Genomic DNA, 27,025 nt, shown 5'->3' with positions numbered 1-27,025 from the left:
AATAATGAACTGGAGGAATTCCATGTGAACTGGAAGGACCTCCAGGAACTGATGCAGAGTGAAAGAAGCAGAACCAGGAGAACATTGTACACAGAGACTGATATACTATGGTAAAATCGAATGTAATGGACTTCTGTACTAGCAGCAATGCAGTGTCCCAGGACAATTCTGAGGAACTTATGAGAAAGAATGCTATTCACATACAGAGAAAGAACTATGGGAGTAGAAACAGAAGAAACAACATTTCCTTGATCACATGGTTCTATAAGAATATGATTGGGGATGTGGACTCTAAATGATCACTCTATTGAAAATATGAATTATATGGAAATAGGTCTTGATCAAGAGGAGGGAAAGAATACAAATCATGAAACCATGGACAAATATTTTAAATTAGTTAAATTAATTTTAAAAAAGAAACCATTTAAATAAAGTCAATGACTTATCCTATAGGGGGCCTCGGGGAAGGCCCTTGTATTTTAAGGGATACTGTACTTCTGGATAGTCCTAAACATTAGGAAGTTTCAAGTATTATACCTTGTGCGTATGGACCACCTTCTGTAACCAAATGACAAAGATGATACAAATTGAGAAGCAGTCATTAAGTTTACTATTGAAGAATTCAAAATGCAAACTACAGATATCTTAATTAACTGCAGAGAGGGCTTTGTTAGCATCTTTATAATCTCACAATCTTGTCCACATAGGACTTGTATTCCAGTTGGTATTTGCCTTTTACTTTATCCATGGAGTATTTCAGTGGTGAAACTATTTATTTCATTGTCAAGGGCTGAACTGCACTAGAAAATGAAAGGTGCAACACGGGGGAAGATAACATTATTATCCAAAGGGAATAAATGGTCTGATGTTCTGTAGGAAAGTATTTCAATTTCACTAAAGCTTTTGGTGTTACTATCTCTTTGTTATGCAAAATTGTTCTACTACATAAGGATTTTCACTTTCCTGGGAACCTGGCAGAAAGTGAAAATGCAAAGAGCTCATCCTAGGATCAAACAGCATGCAGCCTTCTATCTGTACTTTAGAACATCAGTGAAATCTGCCTGACTGTACTTAATAGGATAAGTCATGGCTTCTGCTAGCTACTGGCCCAACAGCATACGATATGCCAAGAGCGCACTTGTCATGAATTTTAAGGAGACATGATGATGGTGTCACTTGATTTCTACTTGACCACAAGAATTGAGCTGGAGGCGGGGAAACAAAGAACCTCTAGAATTGAAAGTAAACAGCTTAAGCCAGTTCGATCCCACATTAAAGTTCAGTATATAACTCACATACAAATCTCTTCAGAATAAAGAATTTCTCCAATATCCAGAATGAATTACTTTGTTGAGTTATTTATCTTCCATATAGTAGTTGGACAGCCTCAGCAAGTCTCTATAAGTCATTGGTAATTTACACAAGGGGAATTCCCTAAACCTGCAGTTTCATACTCAAATATAAACTGACCACTAATCCCTACAGGAGGTTATGGGCCTCGTGTTGACTTACAAAACCATGTACTAATAGTAATTCTATTACATTTTTCATTTGTTTTGTTAAATATTTCCAAATTACATTTTTAATCTGTTTTGGGTCAGATCATACGTGTGCAGGCTGTATGCTACTTGTTGGAAGATTGTCTGGAACCTCAGTCCTAGACCACTGAAACTTTGTATTAGAATTGGGGATGTAGGAAAAGACTTTTAATCATCCCCAATATAATGATTTTTTGCTTATTTGTTTTTTGTTTTGTGATTACATTACTTAGTAAAAACCTGTGTCAATTTTTCTCTGTTTGCTATGGGTTCTGGCTTCATCTCTGGATGAAACATTTTCTCACTTAAAGCTATTCCAAATCTAAAATTAAGTTTGGAATTTGACAAAATTCATTCACTCAATCAATAAATATTTATTAAATGTTTACTCTGTGCCAGCTCTATGAGAGGATGAGTGTCAGGGACCAGAAAGAAAGTTTTAAATCAGAGTTCAAGATTAAAAACAAACAAGCAAGCAAGCAAACAAACAAACAAACAAACAATCCTGTGAATGCTTTTTTTTCTTGATTTATAGTAGCCCACTTTTGTCCTTATGAGTTTGAGATTCTGGCAAAATAAATGTTATATGCACCTTTACAAATTAGTGCCTATCTTCAAATAGCAGAGTCTATATAAAAATTTTACTTCCTTTGAGAACCCTATTTTCTTCCTGAACTCCTTAAAACTATATTATATCTATCTGTTTATGTATAGATAGTTAAGGAAATAACTATGGTTGATTCTTACAATGAATTCATATTTGCTATTGGGGTTTTATGTTTCTGATATAAGTAATGATCAAAACCCTATAAAGTTTTGCAATTTTTCATTAATTTGTTCTTGTTATAGTATTTACATATATATGTATATGTATATATATGTATATATATATATGTATATAATGTACAGGTAGCCTAACCACATTGAGCCTTTCCCCATCAATAAAGTTTCAATATCGTTTTCACTGGCCAGTATGAAAAATTAGATGGGAATTTTGGGGAAGTCACAGATGACACCAAAAAGTTTGGAAACTCAGAAATGCATAAAATAAATGCATATCATTGTAAAATATCAACACATTTTCTTTTAATACTATAAGTATACACAATTTCTTTTTTAAGTTAAATATGTGAAAGTTACAGTTTGTGAAAAGAACATGAAGCCTACACATAAAGGCTAGAAATGTAGAGATATTTTAAAATGTTTAGTAACTCATAAATGCATAAAAGGTACTATAAATACCCCTTAAAAAAAAAGAAAAAATTCAGATTTCTTTGATATAAGGAAAGGGCCCTGGTTTGCCCTAGCCCTAATCCTCAACATGTGCAAGGAATATCAGTATAGTATCTCTCTATAACATTTTCCTTCAGGTACTAGCACTGATGCACAATATTGAGGAACAAGCAGAATGAGAATGCTCCTTCCATTAAGGAAGGCTTTTGGGAGTACGGTAAGCCACAGATAACAAACCATTATTTTTGCTGGGATCTAGTCCTTACCTGGTGTCTAAAAGAAGCTTTGAGGGGCACTTAATTGAATCTCAGTTTCCTCTTTTGTAATAGGGACAATGATGTTTGTACTATTCATTTCATGGAGCTATTATAAAAATCAAATTAGATAATGTATATCAAGCTACAAATTCTATTATAACCAATTGTATTATTTTAAAAATTCTAATGCCAAAAAAATTCTAACAACTACTAGCTTTGACTTTCATTAAATATATTATTCTGCAACCTACACTTTGCTCTAATCTAGGTATGATTTGCATCTCTTATTTATTCCAGATAATTAATGTCTTACCATACCCTTATTATTAAGAATGTAGTAGGGGCCTAGAGACTTACAGCAAAATTGGAGACTTAATGAGAGAAAGTGTGGAGAAGGTAAAGGTTCAGGAGACCTGGGATTCCCATTCTAGAAATACAAATTTAAATTTTACCCCTTTAGGAATTGTCCTTAATCAAAGGAATATGTGTATTGGCAGTGAATATTAACATAAACACATCCCTGAGGTTGTAAATGGAAATGTTAATTTGCAACTAAAAAGATAAATAGGAAATTGAATTGAATTGAATAAACTACATGGAAATATTCCTTGAGGCCACTCCAAGTGGTGTTAGAATTCTTTGTAAACCAGCCCAGTTGATGGCATTTTGATTTCTGGAGGCATTTATTCTTAGCAAATCAATTAAAGTCAATGAACATTTATTAAGTGCTTACTACATACAAAGTGCCTTCACTTAATACACTTCTATACTAAGAAAAACAAGAATGGTTGCAAGGACAGTAGTATTACCCATCATAAAGCATAATTAGATTCTTTTTCTGGAGGACTAAGTTTTAGTGAGGGTGTCATTAGCAAAGAAGCATTCCTAGTATAGTTAGAATTGTTTGTGAGGATTAATACATTAACATCCTGGCTTATAGATCAGTCTTCTTACAATTGCATTGACATGATTTGTCTGATTATCTAAAGTTGGTTAGCAATTGAAATCCCAAGCCATAACACTTTGTGAAAGGTGTACCCTGGATCAATGTACATATCAGCCTGGAGAGAGATTTGTATAATAATGGTAAAATAATAGATGATTTTCACATGTTATCATACTTTCTTAGTGTAGAGATTATTATGCACCCCACATTTCTTTTAAATTCTTTCTCATAAGGGAAGGTTTAGTGTTGTGGAAAAGGATGTATGCAGAAATTTAGGTAGTGTAAATTTTAAAAATATATAATATATTAAAAAGGAAAATAATGTAGACATGCTTAACATAACTGTAAATGATATAACCTGAGATGGAAAGAATGTATTATATATATATATATATGTATATATATATATATAATGTGTACATACAAACACATAATACAGATATAGGGAACAAAAAGATGCCTACAAGTTTGAATGAGTGTAACCTAATGACATAAAATGAAACTAAATAGTTCCACAAGTACTTTTTTAAAATTACCATAATATGAATGACATTGTACTTGGTTTTTGGCTTATGAAGTTAAAAGTAAAAGAACACCTACCTTGGAGAACTTAATTGTAAACATATGCATCTATATGTATTGAAAACATTTATGTTTATAATGATTATGTTTCTACTTCCCCAATTAATATAAAGTTTAAATTTTTCATTGTATTAATAAACCAACAGTACAAAATGGATATGAATATATCCTTAATCATTTTATGAGGTATGAAGTTCTTTGATCATCAGATGACACAAAAATCTCTTGTGAATGGCTGAGAGAATCAGATACATCTTTGACCTATGAATAACACCAAATCAAGCAGTTCAGGTAGCCACTCAAATAGCTCCAACCAGGAGATCTATTAGAGACAATGGGGGTATCATCAGCAATCAGGAGGCAGCATTATTGTCACCAGCCAGTGAAATTGTCCCTAGAGAAGCAATGGACGACACCAACATCTGGTTTGAGAGCTCAGAGATACACTTAGGAAAGGCAATTTTAGGACTCTACAAGGACATCAACCTTCACTTTATGAAGTGAAGATTTCAGGAGGAGTATTGTTGGCTGAATAGAAAACTTCCAGTAACCAAAAGTTGTGAGTTAATCCTTTAGCCTCATGTGCTTTAAAATTTGAACCTATATTATATTAATCAGGAACCTAATGTGTACAAATGGACAGTGTGCCTCTGGTTTGGTTGGATATTTCTGTAGAGCTATCATTACTATTCCTGCTTAGTAAATACTCTTTCTAAAAGTTAATTGTACTGATTGTAATCAGTGAGTAGTGCTCTGGTTGAGCACTCATTATCAGCAGTTCTAGATTACATCTAGCCCCATTTTTAGGGATCCTTTTAGGAACCCTAGAGGAGAAGTCATCAGTCATCCTCTAGATACACCAGCCACTAATGAAAATGGAACCTGGGGAAATTAGTTCTAAAGATGGTGCCTGGGCTAGATTGAAGTTCATATGAAAAAAAGACCCAAGTATTTGTGCAGACTATAACATATTGAGGAATTCAAAACAGTAAAAAATCTAATAAAGTCGTTAAAAGGTACTTTTACTTACAAAGCATTACCTTTTTTTTTCTACTTTCCAGCAATTTCAAATGGCTATTTTTACCAGTTCCATTGGACACTACTTAACACTGTACTAGATCTCCAATTATACGATTTGCTTTAAGATAATTATATATACATATATATATATATACACACACAGTATAAAATATAAATTATTTATATAGTGCTTATTATGTTGCCAGACACTGTGCTAAGCTCCTTACATCTTTACAATTATTATCTTATCTGAACCTCACAACAGTCCTTGGAGGTAGGTGCTATTATTATCCCCATTTATAGATGAGGAAACAAACAGAGGTTAAATGACTTGCATTAATTACATGGTTCGTGTCTGAGGCCACATTTCAACTAAGGTCTTCCTACTTACAAGACTGAAGTTCCATCTACTGTGTACCTAGATGCTTGATAATAAGATAATTTCCTTCTACTTAATTTCATCGCATTATTCCTCAATACATTTGTCATTAATTGCAAAAAGTCTTCCCACATCCAACATCCACATTCACACTTCTTTGTTGCTCAGATGTAATGGAATCTTCTTTAGACAAAGACAAACTGAGGATTGCTTGGTCTGCTTTCTATAATATGTTAAAAACTCATGAACTTGCCCGTGATGCCAGAATCACAGCATAGCTCCTGCTCAGCAGGAATTGGGTACTCAGGTTTTTGTCGTGGGGGTGAAACCATCTGTGGTAACTGAAACATTTTTTTTCCAGCTATAGGAGGTTTTTCTAAATAAATTGTGAGAAATCTAGTGGATTTAAATGAACACTTTCATAAGCCTTTCCCTGAGAAGTTTCCCTTTTTCTTGCTACAAGACTATTGATTTTGACCAGGCTTTTAAGTGCAAAAATGGCTATACAAAAGAAAATGGTTTTCCTTTGACTAAATAAGGGTTTTGTAGCAGTTAGTATTCCTAAGAAAACTTAAGGATAAAAATTCTCTCTTCATCTCATTTATTAACCAAAATGTAAACCAAATTATTATTGTACCTTAGATGAAACAACTTGATTTTGACTTAAAACTAGAAATTCATTTAACAATACTGAAATAGAACCATGGTTTTACATATATAAATATTTGAATTTTAAGATCTTATATCTTTATGACAATGTTTAGTCACCCATATTGCATATGCTTCTCTGAAGTCCTGTTCTATTTCTTTTTCATAATGGGGAGATAACACTAACTTTTCAAAAGCTAGGGGGTCCCACCAAGATTAAGAAGCTTTGGGTATGGACCTGACAATGCACTACATAGTGATTGTCTGAGAAACAATTCAAATTCAATCTCTTCTGCTAATTATTTATGGAAATTCAGCTACAACAGCTCTCAAAGACTATCATACAAAATACAGAAAAGTTCTGCTCTGTGTGATATGAGAGAGGGCCCAAAGGTGGCGCATCCTAACAAAATTATAAATATTTGAAATATGGAAGATTATTGTATGATTGTTGAAGGGCCACACTCAAAGTATAACTGATTCCCAGTTATTTGAGGTTATTTAGATTAAGAATAATCTAAGTATTTCCTATCCACATCTCTCCCATCTCTGACACATACTTGGCTTGATGAACCTCTGGAATTCATTTAATCTATCAATGTACTAGGCAATTCTGAAAGATTATAAATTGTATAGAAAGGGTGAACTAACTTTGGGAGAAGGAATTTCCTCATTTGGAGTTCCTCATATCAATGAAAACAATGATCTACTTTCTAACTTTATTTTCTATTGTGGAAAATATGGATAAACTTGTGTACTGTGAATTTTGGGGAAATATCTACTCCCTAGATTCATTAAGTACTGAGACCAAGGAAATAGAATTGCCTGAGGGAAAATCCCATGACATGATCTCACTGCTTGTCTTCTGACCATATAAATGCTTACTAGCATCTCCTTTAGAGTATTGGAAGGGAGGAAATGGAGCATCTGAAACAATATCACATTTTACTACTTACAAATTATTCATTTAGGGGAGAGAAGACTGAAATAAGGTTTACTGATAATCAGAAAATTTCAATGATGCAACTGACTTCTAATTATTATTATTATTATTAATCATAGATTTAGAGCTGGTAGGAAACATAAAAACTATTTTGTGAAGCTTGACACTTTGAAGATGAGAAACTGGAGGCCCAGAATGATAAAGTGAACTGCCCAAGTTTTCAAGAGAAGTAAGCATCAAAGAGAGGATTTGAATAATTACTTTAATTATTGTATAAATGGAGATTTTGAACCTTGGACTGAATCCCCCAGAAGTACCTTATTATTTCACAAAATTCCCTTTAATCTCTCCTGTGCCTCCACTAATAAAATTTTATAAAATATAATACTTAGTTCTTGTATATTAATTTTAATCTCCACATTATGGAGGTAGCTAGGTGACACAGTAGATAGAGTGCTGGGCAAGCCACTTAACCCTATTTGCTTCAAATTCCTTATCTATAAAGAAATCTGAAGGAGGAAATACAAACCATTCCAGGCTCTTTGCCAAAAAAACCCCAGATGAGATAAGGAAGAGTCAGAAATGACTGAAAGGACTGAACATGAATAATAATCATCATAACAACATATAACAGCAAAAGCAATAATGGGGATATCAAGCATTTATATAGTGCGTAAGTTTTGTAAGTTGCCTTACATATGTTATTTCATTTGATTCTTACCATTTTGTAAGGTAGGTGCTATTATTATCCCTATTTTCCAGATGAATAAACTGAGACTGAGACAAGTTATGATATGTCAAAGTAACTTGGATAAGTAATTGTCTGAAGCAAGTTTTGAATTTAGCTCTTCCAGGTTAAAGTCTCCTCACTGTACCTCAGTCCTCTAACTTCAAAGCCAATGTTCTTTCCACTAGCAACACTCTCTCCATTCTTGACTTTTTTTTTTTACTGTGGATAATCCTATTATGTTGCCATTTAGAGATAAAATAGAACAGCCAGGAAGTGCTATCTCAAACTATAAGACTTTGGACAAGTGATCCAGTTGTAACTGGGTTTCAGTTTCCCTGTCTGTACAAGTAGATATAACGAGATGATCACTAAGCTATCCTTCAGATCCTAAATGATATAATTTTCTGAACTATGATTCTATGACTGAATGATTATGCTTAAGTAGGACTGAAAATATTGGTATTCATAACATAGAACCTGAGCATCTGTCAATGCATACGAACCAAATTGTTGGATGGGAGAAAAATTGCAATTTTGGAGCAACACACCCCCTCGTACATATTACACCAGTACTATATCATTGGGATAGAATGTGTGATGTGTTTTTTCTTTTGGTCAAGGTGTTCTTCATGAAATGCTCTTAAAACAGCTTGACCACATTGTGGCAAGCTGTGTACCAGCAAGAATATTGCTGCACTAAAAACACCCTTGATGGAGAACAAACATTACATACCATTAAACAACCTTTAGGGATTCTTTGGTCTGTTTAATGTAACAAGCCGCAGGAATTCATGTTCCTCTTTTTACTTCTTGTATTTAGAAGATATAGAATCAGGAAGGCAGAGGCAACATGACAGAGTGGATATAAAGCTATTCTCAGAGAAGAGAGGAGCAGGGTTCAAATCTCACTTCAAGTATATATTAGACCCTGGACAGATCACTTACCATCTGAGTGTACAAGGCAAGTCTCTAGACCTTTACAGAGAAGCTGATGTTCTGCACTGATGAGAGAAGATCCTTTATTGTGTTTTTGGCACCAATTAAATCACATATTTAGACATCAAAAATAACCATAATTCTGGCTTAATATAATTACAGGGCTTGAAGGGACCTCAGAGGCTACTTTACCCAAATGAAAACCATATTAAGGATATCATCTATAACAATCCTAAGAGGTGACAGTTATTCAGGCTCTTCACAAGCAACTCTACTAATAGGGCATTCAAGCATCTAAATTGGTAGAAAACTTTATTTTTGTTTTGGTCTGGTGGTAAGGAAGTTCCTCCTGATATTGACTTGAAATACATTTTACCCAGATTGTTTCTTATGAGTCTATATCAGAATCTTAGATCTCATTTCTTATGTATCATCTTGAATGGAGGCAGTTAATTTGAAATTGGAAGGTAGCATTTCCCAATATAATTACAGTCACAAATTGGTTCAGTAAAGAGAGCACTAAATTTGGGGAAAAAAGAAACAGTTCAAGTCTCAGCTCTGTGGCTTATCATCTATGTGATATTAGAAAGGTCATGTAACTTCCAAAGATCTCAGTTTTCTTATTTGCAAAATGGAGCTGGACTAGATAAAAATTGAGATCTTTCAAGCTCTAAATTCTGTGAACAGATAAATTTATATATAACATATAAATTTATATGATTGTATAAGAATGCTGTACAGAAATAGATATTCAATTAGACAGATTTTGTGGCTCTTTAGTTTTATATAGAATTATGTATGTTTATAAATCTAGACTTATGTATATAATTACATATAACATAGCTTATGAGATTTTAATGACTCCTTAACTATATATTTTTAAATCCTTTCCATTCATCTTAGATTCAACACTAAATATCAGTTTCAAAGCAGAAGAGAGGTATAGGCTAGGGCTTGTGGTTAAAGTGACACAGCTAAGGAGTGTCTAAGGTCTTATTTGGACCCTTGACCTCTTAATCACCAGGCCTGGCTTTCTGAGCCAGCTAATTACCCCAAATGATAAAGTTTTATATGGAATTATGTTTACAGATAAATATACACATATAAAAACAAATATAAACTATATATTACAACACATGAAATACTTGTTTCACATACAAGTGTTCATTGAACTGAAGGTATTTTTATCTCTTAGAAGTTCCTTTTTCAGGACTCAAAGTATATGTGCTTATGTTTAAGTATACTGTTATATAAATACATCTACAAGTGGAATTTATATTTTCCAACACTTTAGCAATCTGAGATTCCATTGGTGTTGCTGTTCTTTCCACTGATTCAGATCAGAGTCCTATATATAGGCTTTAATAGATGATTAAAAAAATAACTGTCATGCCTAAAATTTAATTACCCTGTGGATAAGTATTGATAGGCCTTTCTCACTTAATCTGTAGTACATTAGTCAGACTTTTATTTGAAACCTCCCCTCGTTTGTAGAATCTGCCAGTTTATTGCCTCAAGAAATCAGTTATTTGCAGATCACGAAGATGCATCAAAGTAGAAATTTAATGGAATGCAATATTAATGCATGTGTAATTTATATCATCTATTCTCGGAAGAAAATAGTGTTTTTATTATATTTATCTACTAGCTATGTACACTTACTTATATGTATAGCACCCCCTCTAGGCTTAGTTCCCCTCTCCCACAAACTGTAACTAGCATTTGACTTTCTCCTAGTAAGGTTTTCAGGGTAGCCCTGAGAGATTAGAGGTTTTCTAGTACTGTTGTTCAGAGTCTCTATCTCAGGGACTCCAAATTGATTATCAATTATCCAAAGAGAGTTAGTTAACTTTCAGAAAAGGATATTTTAAAATGTGGTATAGTGAGGATATTTGCTGCTGGCCCTCACATAACATGGGCAGATGCAATCTTTAATATATAAGGTCTCTTCAATATACAAAGGGGAGAGCATATGCAAGCATATGCAGCAAAGGGATAGCACATAGCTCATAGTTGGATGGAAGTTCTTTACTCCCTTAATGGCATCCTTATAAATTTCCTATTAAGTACTCATAACTCTGGTGCAGTTTCTGAGTATTTGTGTTCTTCTAGTGTCCTACAATTCCCATAAACTTCACTTCTCTGATTGACTAATGACTTGTTCATAACTAGTTACACCTTAGAATGATTGATTCTGTAACTCAGAGTCAATTTTTCATGACTACTGTATGGGACATAGAATATCTTTTTAGTTACATTAATTAGATTGTTAAATGTGTATATATTTGTCTGTTTACACCTATACAAATACAGCCAGGGAAAGACAAACACATGGGAGTACATATACATACAAACATAAATGTTTGAATATGATTCTCATTTACATCAAACAATGTATAAATTAAAAAATAAAAGCACAGTGATATATGTATCTACATTTTATACATGAATAAAATGATAGAGAGGTTATATGAGTTGTATAAATCATGCATAAATCTTTAAAAGTTGGAGAAAGTGAAATAAATGTTATGGATTCTGAACACTCACATGAAAATACCCAAAACTTAATTATCTGTGTTAATTAAGTGGAGGCATAAATGGAATAAATGAAACTCCAAAATACACCCAAACATCATTTTAGACCAGTGTTAATTAGCAGCTAAATTAATTGGAGTGTTATCATTGCTATCAAAATTGTTCATTAGTCAATCCCAATTCATTGAGTATCTACTAAGTACAGGACTCTATTCTGAGAATCACAGGGGTATTCAAAGGGAGTAGATGATATGATCTCTGCTATTGAGTGGCTTAAAATGTAGTATAGAAGACAAAACATATGAAACAGATAAATAACTAAAGGTAACCTGCCAAGCTGTATCTCTGCTTGATGCTCCAGCAAACACATTGGAAAATCACCCATTTCTTATTACTTTGAGTTGAAAATCAAAAACAGTGTCTATCCTCCTTTATTTGAACCTTACTGAATATGAACTTATCCACAGAGTGTCTAGCAGAGATGAGAAAACTGATGAATTTGGGGGTGGCTAATCCATCCAATCTTTTCAATAAATACTGATTTAGTAAGGATCTATAATAAAAATTGATATTTATTTATATACTACTCTAATACAGAATTATTGAAACAAACTAATAGAGGGGTCCCAAGATCTCAGGATCCAGCTAATAACATTTTGTTATCTAAATTAAGGATCATTGTAAGCTATGCAAGCCTGATGGAATGAGTTGATTGTATAAGTTTAGTTCTCTTTCTATCCAATTATGAGCCTAGTCCAAATTCTGTCTTGTAAGAAAAGTTTATTCAGTTGTGGGGATTAAGAGAGAACCTTACTGCATTATTTGTACCAGGATGTATGGGAAATATGAAGCCTATACCTGCTCTTTTAGAATCCTTAATAAAGGACCTTATGTTGGCCAGAAACGCAATCAGATTGTAAGATTGATGTAAGGAGTTTTCTCATAATTCTACATTTTAAATAACCCATGTGTATTATTTGAAAACTAGTCTTATACTGATTAATCAGTTGTTTTTTTCCATGTTCCCTTGATTGTTTACAGATATGTGGGGAGGAGTGACACCTCTTCACCTGAATTTAGAAAACTGTACCTGTTTACTCTCCCCCTCCCAACATGGAAGTTTCTTATCTTCCATTCAATTAGAAATCATTTTACCTAATGCTTTGTCCTTTACTTTTAATTAATTTGTCTTATTTAATTAATTGCTTATCTTGTCTAAAAGTCTGTCTCTCCCAATATTTGGAGCCTACTCCTAAGCTGAGAAAGAGGACTCATCATAATTTATTGAGCAATTGCCATGTTTTGTTTAATAAATCAATATGTTCAGAAGATCAAAATTTGGTTTCCTCAATCATTTCCTCTTTTGCTTATTATATGGTCTACTCATTGCCAAATATTTTGCCACAGGCAATCCCTGACCAGATGGTCACAGGTCTTTGGAATGGCAACTACCAGACACTTTCGCTATTACCTTGGAGGAGAATCAGATGGTTCCATTCCATTTTCCCTTCCTTTGCATTACTAACAGGGAATGTTCCTGCCTTTACTGAATTTTTTTAATATTTATATCTTTCCCTGGAAATTCTAATTTGTTTTCAATTGACAGGAATAAATTATTTCTTAGAATAGATTATGTAAAATATGAAAACATTCATATTTTAAAATAAAAAAGTTCTCATTAAGTAGCACATTTCTAGTTAGACAATTATTATATGAATCATAGGTAGATATGGAGATTAAGAATGAATCTAACTTCACTTAGCAATAGCTAGCTAGTTTCATCATAAATTAATAACAAATCTGTCATGTTAATGGATGAGTTCTATGTGGATGTTTAAAACTTATGAAAGTGGGGATAGTGATTAGTTGAGAGGTGATGACACTTCTCCCCCCATTTTGTGAATGGGTAAAAATCATTCATTAATTTAAGACTGTTCCCATGCAGGAGAACATAAAAGAGTATGAGACATAGAGATTATTGCAATCATGTTTTCAATTAAATTACTGCAACACAGCAGTTTGCCTCTTTGCAAGGATAATCTAATGCAGGAACTATTGACAAAAATCACTCGATATGTGTGAATATAGAATAAAAATACACATAATAAACTTTATAATATCCATTTACTGGGGCTACTGATTTCTGAAATTATATTTTCATTCATTGTTTCAGATGATTACTAAAATTTTTATAATAGGTGTAGAATTGTATTTTTGACATTTGAAAACAAAAATCTTTCATTATCAAAAATTGTGCTACCTGTTATGTAAAATACTATATTTTTCCCCATCTGGATATTGAATTATCAAATTGATATGCTTTTGAGGAGTATTCATTTAATAAATGGTGTTTAACAGGGCATATTTAAAACAATGCAATATATCTGAAGAAATAAATCATGAAATAAGAGAAACAGATCAATTATGTCACAGTTACTATGACACTAAAAGGTAAACAAGAGACTTGAATTCTAAAGCTTCATCATCATAAGTCAGTGGTAATCAGTGACTCATCGGTCATGTTTATGTCCAGTAAAATAAAAATAGAAAGTAGAAAGATCCAGGAAGTCATCGTCCCTCATAAAATGGCCAGGAAATATCACTGAAGAGAAAAGGTGTGAATGAATTGCTGATCGAGCCAAACTCAGCTCATTAACAAGCATATGGAATGCCCTTCCTGTAAAGTACTGAGATTGACTTAGGTAGATATGACAAAAGCAAAAGGAAAGGCCAATACAAAACCAAAAGAACTTTCGGGGTGCATTTCCAAATAGCAGACCTTTAAGGAAAAATATGTTTTCTGCATAAGGGTGGTATCTTAGCCATGAGTCTTTGGGCAAGATAAATAAATAAGTAAATGAAAAAATGGAAATAATACATCCTCTTTATGGGGTAGAGGTACACAGAAGCAAGAGATATAATATCAAGTACAGAGAACAGTTAGAAGTCTAGTTTGGCTGGAATACAGTGTGAAAAAGTAAGTAATTGGAGGTAAGATTGGAAACCTAAAGATGAAATAAAATTGTAGAATCCCTTGAATTCCACTCTTGGGAATTTATTGAAGTTTATTGTCCTAGAGGTAAAGAGAATTAAAATGAAAGTTTTTAGCAGGTGCTGTAATCAGGAATTTATTTTAGAATAATACTTTTTGTTATTGTATAGAGAATGGAGTGGAGATAGTGGAAATAGTGAGACTACTTAGAGTACTACAGTGGTTCAGGTGAGCAGTGATGAGGGGCTGATGTTGGTCTGAACTAAAGTAGTGGTGGTGATGAGTGAAAAAATGGGATGAATGTTAGAGATGCTATAAAGGTAGAGTTGATAAGACTTGGAAACTGATTAAATATAAGGAATGAAAAAAGAGGGAAGAGTTAAGGATGAGTTCGAAGTTACGAGCTTGACCATCTCAGAGGATAGTGGTTCCCTCAATAAAAATAGGAAAGCAACTCTTAGATATTCTGAGCTTCAGATATAAGGAAGGAAGAAAGGAAACAAGGATTAATTAAGCACCTACTATGTTCTAGGCACTGTGCTAAATATTTTACACATATTATCTCATTTTTTCTTCAGAAAATCCCTGGGAGCATCCATTCACTATACCACCTAACTTCTTGGCTTCCAGATAGAAACATCTAGGAGGCAGTTGGTGATATGAAACTAGAATTCAGGAGAGACATTAGGAATTGGACATATATATTTGGGAATTACTTATATAGACATGCTACCCATGGTAGAGATCACAGAGAGAAGGTAGAAAGAGAAGGGACCTATTTCAAGGATTATTAGGAAATGCAGAATGTGTAGTCCCTGCTCTCAGATAAGGGTAAGCAAACTAAAAGATGGACATATATGTATGATTTAAAGCTTAATCACAAAATGGTGGAAACAAGTATCTATTAAGTGCCTACTGTTTTCCATAAACTGTGTTGTGTATTACAAATAATATCTTTCTCATCAAAAATTATGGGAAATAGGTGGTATTATTATTACAATTTTACAGAGAAAGAAACTGAAGCAAAAGAGATGAAGTTGTTTGGCCAGGATCACATAACAAGTAAGTGTTTTGAGTCTAGATTTCAACTTAGTTTTCCTGTCTCCAGGTACTGTACCATGTAGGTAATTCCCAAATACAAAAAACAAAAAGAAAATGTACTTATGAGTTTAGACATCATAAAAGTGGAAAGTTTGACAATTCCCACGAATATACAACTGTTGGCATAGTCCAAGAATTTTCTATTCTCTCTATAAAAATACTTTCCTTATTATGGAAAATAAACCCTCTGGAATATAACAGATGCTATAGAAGCTTTGCTCATTTTCCAAAAAAAAATTGAATGGAAAATGTTCTTCCTTCTTATAATTCTTCTACTACTAGGCATACTCTAAATTCTTCTAACAAGATCTTTCCCAAGCATCCTTTGTGTCAGTCTTCCTCATCTAAGCTTATTTGTGAAGTTTCTATGGTTCTTACTCCAAATGCTTAATGCCTGGTTAATCTATTTTTGCTGAAGTTTTACTCACTGTTGAAAACTGAGTAGAAAAATTTTGGAGAAACTGTCAAATACATTAACTCCTTTAGGATAAAGAGAGATTGTGATGTTTTGAATTATTTCTGGAAAATTGCTAATAACATTTTTAGGAAACCGAGTAAACTCTGGGAAGCAAGTGGATTTAATGAGAAAGAATTTCTCATCTCTATACGAAGTTCCCAAATAGGATTAAAACTGACTTAATGTCTAAAGTTGGACAGAGGTTATTTATCACTTCTCCTCTACAAATTATCTTGATGTCTTCTAGGAATTGTTGTAGATAAATTAATAAAGTAGGGTGCAAATGTTTAAGATTAGGTATTATTAGGAGACTTATCAAGCAAGGCTGGAGAATTCTAAATGGAATGGGGAAGCAGGAAGTGGCTCTTTCTCCTGGGATGGACTCCATGTTTGATGAGTGCAAGTTGCTGCTGACCAAGTGACTCAGTGGGAGACCTCAGGGAAAGTGGAGTATGTATCCTGGTATCCTGAAGGAAGAATCATCTGTCTGTGGGAAGTTAGGTCGAAAATGTCAAACCTGACCTGGGCTGCTGGTCATCTCAGGCTGGTTTAACTCCCTAACCTTGCCTATCTCAAGGATTACTGGCTGAGGATCTGGGAGAGCTGTTTCATTGCTGGATTTAGATGGGACTCAGTAGTGAGGATCCCACTTCCATCCCTGATAGTCCAGCTGTGCCTTGATAAAGCCTTTATCTTAGTGTAGATAAGTTCCTTCCCTGACCCAGAGACTTGCCTATAGGTTAGACATCCCTTTCCCTTTCTTCAAAACCAAAGTTTATCTAATTAAACCTGTCTTTATAAATCTTTGGTCCCAGTGTACTCACTTGTTAGTTTTACAGACTCTCAGGCTAGGTGGATCTATGGTGGCAGTTGGTATCAACTGACAATCCATGATCTCCCATTCCTTGTTCTTTGTTGGGGTTTGTGTTTCCCCAGTTTGTTTGTCCAGTCTGTTATCCCTGTCCAGTCAGTCCTCCTTCTCCCCTTTCTCTAAACTTAGTAATATTTAAGTTACCCATAAGAGCTCTCCCATAAGAGAATCTATTTAATGATTTCCTAATTATTCAATACAGATGTGCCTTTTCAACATTTCTCAAATATATTCTCTTCTCTCCTCTGATACTGTCTTCATCCTTGGGTAGGCTTTTATTATCTCCTTCATAGATTATTGTTAAGCCTGCCTTCCATGAATCTCTCCTTGATTCCATCTTCTATTCAGCCACTGCAGTGATTTTCCTAATGCTCAGCTCTGAACATGTCACTCCCTCAATCAATAAAACTCCAGTGGATCTCAATCACCTCTAGGACAAAATGAAATGAATCATTTGACCTTCTGTGTATTTCCTAACCCAATCTCCCTCCTGCCTACCTTCCCAGTTTCTTATACTTTACTCTCCATCACATACTCTTTCATTCAACAACACGGGCCTCCTTGCTGCTGTATAAGCAGGCCACTCCAAATTGCGTTACTGGGCATTTTTTCTGACTGTCCTCCACAGCTGAAATCCTTCTCTTCTTCATCTCTGCCTCTGAGCTTCTGTGATTTCCTTCAAGTTCCAATTAAAATCTGATCTTCTACAGTTTCCATCTTGGGCAGAGATAAAGCAAAAGACAAAATCTTAGTCATCCTGCTGAGGCTTACTTTTGCCTTCTGAACTATGTTGTCACTGATTCAATGTTGAACACCCCTTAAAATTTTCTTTTGTATCATGTACTCTAAGTTCAGAAAGTTATCCTTTGATAATTTCAAATAAATTCCACAAAAGAGTTTTAAGTCTTTAGTGTATGTTCAGCATTGTCATGGGTGTTGGGAAAAGAGAAAAACATTCAACAGTACTTGCTGTCAGGGAACATAATTCTACTAGATTATGATGTGGACTCTTTTTTTTCCCCTTCCAACATTGCTGATTTGACTCCACTGCGTGGGACACCCGCGAACCTATGCTTTCCTGATTAGTCAGGAATTTGGCTTTGGCTTATGTTTAGATCAAACTCCTTGGCTATTACTTGTAGATCTACTTTGGATTCATTTGCTAAATGGAAAAATGACAGCATGGGGTGGCAATCTTTTTTAAGAGAAAAATGCAATAATCAAAATTTATATTCATGAGGCTAGTTACAATGGGGAATTTATTAAGTTAGAGACCAGGTCATGGGATATCAGAATCTTGCCTGGTTGTGCGAAAATGTATAATAAATATTAAATTTGGATTATGTCTTGATGCATTTGGGAAGAGACAAAAGGCTCAAGATTTCATCAATTATAAAGATTTAAAATAAGCATAGGTCATCAATAGTTTTAAAAATGGACATTACTGCCAAACCTTTTGAACTTTATTTTGGGTTAATGGAAAAATTGGAGGAATTGCTAATGATTTTCAGCTACATACAAAAGAACAAGTTGTTCAGGATAAAGTTGATTTGGCTGAAGGTGAAATTAAAATAGAAGAAACCATAATAAATATCATTTATAAAGATACAGTTCATCAAACCACAATATTCTGAAATTGGAGGCTTATGAAGATGATATAAAAATTGCTCCAACTGCAGAAACTTTTGCCTGGCAGACTTTAATGCAGTTTGTACCAATTCAGGGAGACTGTCAATCTTTGTTCTCTGATAATAGCCATGATAATTGAATAGCTAATTCTAATAAAATAAATTAGAGTATAATAAATGTAAACAACATATGTAGCTATGTCAGTCTTATTTTTTCATCTTTTAAAAATTACATACTTAACCACTATCACCTCCAAAAACATTTTACTAAACAAATGCATAAAAATTACATGTAAAACCACAAACTCCACATTATTTATAATTTGTCTAAATATTTAAATTATATTTGTATGTTAACAGATACATCTGCTTTTGAATTCCCTTTGGATTTGTTTCACTTGTAAACATTTTCTCTTGATTTTGTGGCAGTTATTTTTTTTAATGCTACCATGGTATATATTATTCTTAATCTCTTTTCTTCTTTTTTTATCTCTTCATATATTTTCCTTATTTTCTTTGTTTACAATATTTGTACATTTTTTTCTTTTCTTCTTTAGAATATTTTTCCATGGTTACATGATTCATGATTTTCCTGTCCCTTCCCATCCCCCTCCTGGAGCTGACAAGCAAATCCACTGGGTTGTACATGTATCATTGTTCAAAACCTATTTCCATGTTATTCATATTTTAATGAATATGTTGTCACATATTTTAACATCAAAACCCTAAACATATCCCCATGGAATTATGTGATCTATGATATGTTTTTCTTCTCTGTTTCTATTCCAACAGTTCTTTCTCTAGATGTGAATAGTATTCATTCTCTCTTTGTGGTGGCAAAAACCTGGAAAATGAGAGTATGCCTGTCAATTGGGGAACGGCCAAACAAATTGTGGTATCTGCTGGTGATGGAATACTATTGTGCTCAAAGAAATAATAAACTGGAGGAATTCCATGTGAACTGGAATGACCTCCAGAAATTGATGCAGAGTGAAAGGAGCAGAGCCAGAAGAACATTGTACACAGAGATTGATACACTGTGGTAAAATTGAATGTAATGGACTTCTGTACTAGCAGCAATGCAATGACCCAGGACAATTCTGAGGGATTTATGGAAAAGAATGCTACCCACATTCAGAGGAAGAACTATGGGAGTGAAAACAAAAGAAAAACAACTGCTTGAACACATGGGTTGATGTGGATATGATTTGGGATGTAGACTCTTAATGATCACCCTAGAACAATTATCAATAATATGGAAATAGGTCTTGATCAATGACACATGAAAAAACCAGTGGATATGCACATAGGCTACCGGGTGTGGGGAATTGGAGGGAGAAAGAGCAAGAACATGAATCATGTAACCATGGAGAAATTTTTTCTAAAAAATAAAAATAAATAAATAAAATAAATAAAAATAAAAAAATACCCAGTCATTTTCAGAGACCATAGGTGGCATTTTCCCATACTGGAAACAATTTGAACTTTTGGAGATTTTAGGATTAATCTTTCATTACCCTTGTATATTTCTTAAAGATCAAATTTTCTACTGACTTCTGGGTTTTTCCTCAGGAATACTTGAAACTCTTTTAGTTCATTAAATGTTTTCATATATTTTTAAAACAACTTAATGAAATAAGTTCTAGGAAAGATACACTTGCCTAATTTCTCTTTTCTTTAATAATTTGGTGCAATTTAATTTACTATAAACACCTTGAATAATAGTTTTTCATGTACTACTTGATAGTAAAATTTATTATGGGTAATGTGGGATTCATTTAATTATGATTGATAATAAAATACTGTTTAATGTTTCTTCATTTATATTATACAGTCTTCAAAATTCTTTTTATCTTTAGGATCTACCCATAGCAGAAAACCATGTTAGAAGTTGTTTTAAATGGAATTTAAGTCAAATGCTAGATATAAGCTCTCTTGAATGAGAAACAGTCTGGTTGCAATTATGCAAATTTTTACATAGTAGACTCAGTAGGTAAAGATGTAGTAGTTTGGCAGAATGAGTACTATTTTCTTTCTGTCTGTAGGATGATAAATGATCTCAAATAAGTTTGTTTTTCAGTTATATATTGGAAATGATAAAAATTCAAATCTTAAACAAAATGTGCATCTCTGTTTAAAGGAAAAAGTCAAATAAATTAGCTCTGGCTTCAGCCTATTTTTGAAAGAAATTGGACCTGATAAATCATGTATTTGTAGGGAGGCATTATTTTAAAGAAAAGTAATCTACAAAACCAGGAGTTATGGCACTCACTGTAATTTAAGATATAGATGTATATATTTATATGTGAATATACAAATTATATATATATATGTNTTTCTATTTTTTCCCTCTTCAAAAATATTTGTTGTCTGGGTGTGTCACTCTTGGAGAAGGAGACAAATAGATGCTAGAGGAAACTTTAGTAATATTAAAAAATACTTCAATAACAACTTATAAAATGATAACATCTAAAATTTGCCAAGAATCAATGTGAAGATAAAAGAATCACAGTCTACAGATTTTATTCTTTTTCCTTTTCTAAAAATCATGATAAAATGTGCTCTTTAATAATCCTGATCTATCTTTCATGTATTGCATGATATTTTAAATATCACTCACAGAAACTGGAAATCATATGTTTTGGTTCATTTAGTACCTGAGCAAATAGTTCCACTGGGGACTTTTATATATTATGGTAAATTTAGTGTTTTCATTATATTTTACCCAATATATATATATGTATGTATATATATATATATTTATGCCCAGTATATATATATACTGGGCATAAATTCCCTAATAGACTATTTTCCCTGGACTTTTTAATTTATTTATAAAGTATCAGTGGTTTCTATGGTTGAGATAGTCATGGATGATACTGAAATACCCTGGTTTATGGGAGATATTCTATAAAAGGAAGCCAGAACTCTTATTTGTAGCAGCTGACAATCTAACTCAGTACCTAATATTACCTGGAACAAGTTTCTGTTTACAGATCCTTTCTCCAGGCTATTGAGGAGTACAGATGATATTGTCAGTTGGCACCATTCAATTCACTAAATAACTGGAAAAGAAATGTTTCATAGGGAGGCTCACAACAAATCAAAATTTAGGGCAGAGGTTTGGAGAGACATCCCTTAATAACAAAGGTGGAAGAAATCATCAAGTGCTTTGGCATTGATGTTGAAGCTCCAATTCCTTAGTAAGAAAAGGCCTCAGGCAATAGCAGATACAGGACCTAGGACCTCAGAAACCAAATTGGATTTGGAGTTTTGAGTTAGAACAAAGTCAATGAAATAAAACTTTGTTATAAGGAAATATACTACCACAAATTCTATACAGGGTTCTATTGGTCTTGTAATATAAAATGTAATTGCCTTTACCATTTTACTTTGATGGTTGCCTCTTTTAATGTGATCCTTTAAATTCATAATTCTAGTTCCATTTTTGTTGGCTTAAACTACACTGACTCTGATTCATCCAATGTTAAATGAGCCAGGCTGGGGAAAAGAAAACAAACACAACTTTGATCGGCAGAGAAGATGATCGGCAAGAAGACCATCTGGGCTGGTGATTCCCCTTCCACACTGTCACTGATGGAATGGTAGATTTCATCAGTCCATCCCAGTGGGAGAGCAAATTTTGAGAAGTCACCACATCTTTTGACCTATTTTCTTTTTTGTGTTTTAAAATTTTATTTTTATTATCTTGCAAAATTATTGTAAAAACAGACTCATGAAAAGCCAAAACCCTAAAATAAAATTATAAATATACTTATGTGAAAGATCCACATCCATTCAGCTACAACAGTTCAATTGACCTAGGTTCAACAGACAGAACTCCAGTGTAGAAGACTGTTGATATGAAAATACTCTACTTGTGGATAGCAAAGGTTCTTGAAGATTCAAGTGTAAATAGAAATGATCCAGTTACACAGAAAGTAAATAGGAAGAAGTACATAACCCACAAATTCACCAATGTATTTTGCCATTTTTTATTCTAGTACCCTTTAATCATTCTCACCAGAAGTTGTTTGAGCACAGACAACTTCTTAGCACTTTTAAGGCATTCAAATTGAGGCAGAGTAGCAGTAACAAGAGTATTCTCCCACCAGCTTGTACAATCTATATAATACACCCCATAAGCCTGTGACAAGTTTCAATTTATTGCATTACACCTAATCCTTTTAGTTCTCTCTCTTGAAACAGAAAGGTGACAAAGTAATGTCAGAATGATGCACAGGGACATTAAGGTTATATTAAGGATGCTTTGGATTTTGTTATTAATTCTTTGTACTTGGCACTATGCTTTAAAAACCTGTTAAAGGAGCACTTAAGGTGAAATGCCATTTCAAAAGCATGAAAGATAATTCAGCTAACAAATCACCTGTGATTACTGCTAAGCATTGAAGGGGGTAAGCAACTTATATGTCACATGTGATTGAGAGAGCTAAAGGAAATTTTCAGACAAAGGTTAGTCCTAGCGTGTTAGAAACAAATAACTAAATTAGGATATACATGAATTCCTTTTAACTTCAATAAGGGCAACAGGTTTTTAAGAATATTTAGTCAACTGATAAGAAAAAGACTCACAAGGGTGGAAGGGAAGGAAAAGCTGGAGGGGTTCCCATAATGCTTTTTTTCCCTCATCACTGCAGGTGGAAGGAAAGAATGGATTATTTTCTCTGTAGATTTTGGTAGGCAGCTAAACATCATGAATGGCACTTTGAAGCTGTGCTAGAAATGAAAAAAAAATTCCCTTTTTCCCTCCCTCCCTTACAAAAACAAAGTCCCCTTGTATGACTCAGACAGCCTTAATCATCCATCAATGTTGCTCTCCTCCTTGTGTTCAATAGGGGTGCATCAGAAGAAGTGACTTATTCTTCAAAATGACATTTAAGACTGTAAAGAATACCACAAGGATTTCACTTTTCAATTCATCTGCTGCTTCTTTTGGGGGTCAGTAAAGTCATCTTGTGTGACAGTGACATTAAGCCCATTCATTTAAAGGATCTGCCTGAGGAATTTATTTTTCCCCTAAGGAGATTAAAGTGTTATATTCAATAGTTCTTGAATCATTAATGATTATATGACTAAGAAATCATCTATTGATCAAGTAATCATTTGATACTTAATTGTACTAGAATATTGTATGTTAGGTGGTAAGGAGGGAATCCTAGAGTGGTACAATATACAATATTTCTCCCTAAGGAATGTAATGATTAGTTTTGAAATAATAATATTATTAGTAATAATAATAATGATAGCATTTTATGCCACTTTAAGATTTACAAAGTGATGCATAAAACCTATTTCATTTTATCTTCATAATAATCTTGAGGTATAGATACTGCTATTGCTCCCATTTTACAAATAGGGATTTTATATTTTCTTGTTTTTTTTAAAGTCCTAGTTTATAGAAACTGAAGCAAATAGAAGTTAAATTATTTGCTCAAGATCACAGAGCTAATATATATCTGACAGTGGATTCGAATTGAGATTAATATCTCTAGACTACCTAACATCCCCAAACTAGTGCAAAAAAACCCACAAAAAACAAACCCAGTTTAAGAATACAAGGCTGTTTAACTAAAGGCCAATTGCATATCACAAGCTTCACAACCTACAGTACTCAGTGTGGGTTTGAATAGTCAGGGAAAGGTCAAATATAATAACAGAAAAGCAGATCTGGGGTTAGAACCTTCATCCTCTAAATCCAGACCCAGTGTTCTTTCCATTTCATTGTATTATCTGTTCAGGATTCATTAAAACTCCTTAATTTACTTAATGATTAAATATAACCAAATTATTTTTGGAGATTAGCTGACAATGTTAGTGTCTTTTGCATCCTGTTGATTAGCAATATCCTGTTGTTTTAGTAGTATGTAAACTCTTTAAAGTGAGAAATTGTTTGCATCTTTATATCCTTGGTATCTGGTACAGTTTCTGGTAAATGACTAAGTTCATAAAATGAATGACATAATATATGTTTTAAAATACAATTCATATACAATACTTATAACAAACTAACAGTTTGGGGGCCTGGAGCAAAAGGTACCAAATGTGATTTTGATTCATTCATTGCTATTGGACAATGGCAGAGATTCCATTCAATTAATAATTATGGGGCTATGGAAAGAGTAAGAGATTAGAAGTCAGAATATTTGGCTTCAAGTCCAGGCTGTGCTACCCACTGCTTTTATGGCTTTAGGAAAGTTACTTAACCTGGCTGAAAATTAGTTCCCTTATTTTATGTGAAAATATATGACCTTCATAATTAATAGTTGTTTTATTAGCATTTATATACGAGTTCATATATGTGAAATATCTCTCTATACTATAAGATGCTGTACACATTTAAAGTGTAATTTTTTTGTTGAAAAATAATCAGTGCTCTGATCATTTAAATTAACATAATCACATTTAAATATCTGTATTTGCTTTCTCTCACTACAAACCTGCTCTATAGGTATGTGTCCGGGTATTTATTTTACATAAAGATGAAAAAACAATCTATTTTTGTAATTTTTCTATAGTTAATTTTCTGCATTCATTACTCTTCAATCTGGAATATCTATATTGTTTTTCTTCCTTCCTTCCTTAGGCTAATGTAAGCTCATTGTTCTTTGTTTTCCTCCATTCAACAAGGATTTTGACTGTATAAAGGATGATATATTTCTTATTTCTCTATGGCCAGGATTGATGTCTATAACAATATTGCCTCCACATTGTTCTCATCTATCCACTTCACTCCATTTCTACATCTATGATGTTAATGATGTTAATTGAGATAATGATCACTTTTTGTTAGTACTATTGCAAAACTTCTAATAAGTCTCCCTATTTAAAATATCTCCCTATTCCCTTTCATCTTCAACCCAGTAGAAAAGAAGTTTTATCAGATTACTACCTTGCTTAATTTTTATTTAATCTTCCCTATTAGAAGGTGATTTCTCTTAAGGCAGAATGTTTTGCCTATTTTTTAAACACACACACACATATATAATTTAAGAAAATCTAATTAACTGACATACAATATATTACAATGTCCTTTTTTTACTTCTAGAGTCAAATACAAATTCCTTCATTGGTCAGTTAATGATCATTATAACCTGACTCCAATCTACCTTTCTAGTTTTACTTTATATTATTCCCCTCCTTCCTTCTTGTGTTTATGCAATCTAGGCACCTTGCTGTGCTTCCCATTATATTCCATTTCTCTTCTCTGTGATTTTGCATAGGCCATTTCCTACTACAATGTATTCCCTCCCTACCTCTGCTTCTTATTTTGTTTGAATATGCAGCTCAAGCACCATCTCTTATATTACTAGTCCTTTCCAGATCTTTCCAGCTACAGAGTCCTTCTCTAAGGAATGTGTATGTATTTTGTACAGAATACAGTATGTATATATGTATGTATATATGTGTACATACATATTACATAAATATATAACATATGTATGTGTGGGAGTGTGTATACACATGTGCACACACACACCAAGGATCAGTTACTTAACCTATTCTATTGCCTTAATTCAATAGAGAAGGAAATGGCAAATCTATTATCTTTTCCAATAAAACTCTGTAGAGAGCATTGTTGTGCTATGGTCCACAGGGTCACAAAGATTTGGACAAAATGTGTATACATATATACATAAACGCATACATATATGTATATAAAATTGTCTCTTAGGGAGCAGATACTTTTTTCTCTTTTTCTTTTTATGTTATATTCCCTTTGCCTTGATCATAGTAGGGACTCAAATATTTAAGAATTCATTGATATGGAATACAAAGACCTAGAAATATAAACTGGACACCAAGTTAATACTTATTATAAGATCTGATGGTGGTGGGGATAATGCTAATGTAATTGTATTTGGAGAAATTATAGACATTTCTTTTTATTTTCTATGATCTTTAGAGATAAATTCTAATTAATTTCCTGTTTATAATGTAATAAGCTGCCATTTATATAGGTGAAAAAATATATCAAGCACACATAAATGCTTGAAAAACCATATTTTTCCATTACTGTACATTGCCCAGCTCCTAGACTTCCCTGTGGTATGCTGCAACGTGCTGCATTGCTTTCTGCCTAAGGCAAAAGTCCAAAAAGAACAGAGTTGGCCTCCTTATAATTAAAGTTTTTGAGTTCATGCATTTCTTGGGGGGAGGAGAGTCAATATTTTGGCTTAAGAGAATTTCTGTTTTAGTAACTGCAAGGCT

The 27,025-nt window shown here is 33.2% G+C and overlaps 1 protein-coding gene across 3 annotated transcripts in view; it reads right to left on the bottom strand.

The window, feature by feature from the left end:
• GRIA4 (glutamate ionotropic receptor AMPA type subunit 4) overlaps positions 1–27,025 on the bottom strand; it is a 442,432-nt gene that overhangs the window by 203,518 nt on the left and 211,889 nt on the right. The gene's annotated exons all lie outside the window — the stretch shown is intronic.

Source organism: Gracilinanus agilis, chromosome 3 (assembly GCF_016433145.1).
Source record: "Gracilinanus agilis isolate LMUSP501 chromosome 3, AgileGrace, whole genome shotgun sequence".
Classification (NCBI taxonomy): domain Eukaryota; kingdom Metazoa; phylum Chordata; class Mammalia; order Didelphimorphia; family Didelphidae; genus Gracilinanus; species Gracilinanus agilis.
This window is presented reverse-complemented; position numbering and strand designations above follow the sequence as displayed.